General features: G+C 39.1%; 1 non-coding gene across 1 annotated transcript; it reads right to left on the bottom strand.

The window, feature by feature from the left end:
• Window positions 1-1,050: 1,050 nt before the first annotated feature.
• LOC112798495 (small nucleolar RNA R71) lies at window positions 1,051-1,158 on the bottom strand. The gene has a single exon (XR_003200105.1). It is a non-coding gene; the product is annotated as a small nucleolar RNA R71 (small nucleolar RNA).
• Window positions 1,159-1,855: the final 697 nt, after the last annotated feature.

Raw genomic sequence — 1,855 nt, 5'->3', positions numbered from 1 at the left:
CTCAAATTCCCATTTAAGATTCTGCACTTTAATTTCTGTTATTTAATTTCCAGTCATTTAAATTTCCGCATCTCAATCTAAATTCTGTTTAGCTCAACTAGCACATTCTTCTAACTAAAGTTGCTTGACCAATCAATCCTTGTGGGATTCGACCTCACTCTATTGTGAGTTTTACTTGATGACAATTCAGTATACTTGCCGAAGGGAAATTTGTTGAGAGACAAGTTTTCATGCATCAAGTTTATGGTGTCGTTGCTGGGGATTGATTTTGAATCAACAATGATTAAGTTTGAAGATCACTAGATTGAGCATTTTTCTTTTCGTTTAGTTTATTCAGTTAATTTTTTTTAGTTTAGTTTAATTTCTTCCTCACCCCATGCACCCTCTTTTATTTCTTTCGTTCTTTCTTCCTTTGATTACTATTCTGCTCACTAACCCACTAACTATTTGATAATTTGCATCACTCACACTAACAATTACTCTAACAAGAATAGTTTCTTCATTTTATCTCCCGTTGTGCAATATGTTTGTTGTATGACAGGGAGAAGAGAAGGAGCTTCAACATCCTTTGATTCAGAACCTGAAAGAACCCTTTGGAGACTAAGAAGGGAAGCAAGAGGGAAAAGGATTATTAGTGCTGAGGAAGAAGAGGAAGAGTATTTTGAACCCAACATGGAAGAAAATATGGAGAACAATCATGAAGAAGAAGCTCATAATCATGTCAAAGAAGGCCATGCAAACCGGGCTGGGCAAGAAAGGAGTCTTAGGATCCTATATCAATCCTAATCCTGGAAATTGCGGAAGCAGCATTCAGAAGCCCACCATACATGCCAATAATTTGGAGGAGGTGCTCAAGAAGATCCTAATCAACATTTGACCACCTTCCTGAGGATTTGTGACACAGATGCCTATAGGTTGCCCTTATTCCCTTTTTCACTCAGGGACAAGTCATCCAAATGTCTTGAATCCTTCCCAAAGGAGAGCTTAACTAATTGGGAAGAAGTGGTGAACAAGTTTCTGGCAAGATTTTACCTTCCTCAAAGGATCAATAGGCTAAGAACTGAGGTGCAAACTTTTAGACAACAAGATGGTGAGATACTTTATGAAGCATGGGAGAGATTCAAAGACCTGACAAGGAGATGCCCACCAGAGATGTTTAATGAGTGGGTTCAACTTCACATCTTCTATGAAGGTCTTTTCTATGAGTCAAAGAAGGTTGTGGATCATTCATCAGAAGGCTCTCTAAACAAGAAGAAAACTATTGAAGAAGCCATAGATGTCATTGAAACAGTTGCTGAAAATGACTACTTCTATGCTTCCGAAAGAAGTAACACCAGAGGAGTAATGGAGCTGAACCACATGGATGAATTGTTAGCTTAAAACAAGATGATCACCAAGCAGCTAGTAGATCTTACCAAGAAGGTGGAGGAGAAACAAGTTGCAGCAGCCATCACCTCATCATCAACTCAAGAAGGAGTAAACATAGGAGAAGAAGGTGATTGGGAGCAAGCCAACTATGTTGGATACTCACCTATACAAGTCCATGATCCATACTCCAAAACATACAACTCTAGATGGAGAAATCACCCCAACTTTGGATTGGGAAACCAACAAGACCAAGGGCAAGATCAGAGACGCCACAACCTCAACTACAACAACAATGCTACTCATCAAAACACCTCACAGAGATATTACCAACATCCATCTAACCAACCTTCTCAACCACCTAATCTCAACCCACTATCATCAACAGATGATAGGCTCTCAAAGATTGAAGCTCTACTTGAAAGCTTATGCAGAGAAGTCCAAGACAATAAAGTGTTTAAGGAAGAAGTGCGAGCCAATATCAAGAACC

This window comes from Arachis hypogaea, chromosome 4 (genome assembly GCF_003086295.3).
Source record: "Arachis hypogaea cultivar Tifrunner chromosome 4, arahy.Tifrunner.gnm2.J5K5, whole genome shotgun sequence".
NCBI classification, from domain to species: Eukaryota; Viridiplantae; Streptophyta; class Magnoliopsida; order Fabales; family Fabaceae; genus Arachis; species Arachis hypogaea.
This window is presented reverse-complemented; position numbering and strand designations above follow the sequence as displayed.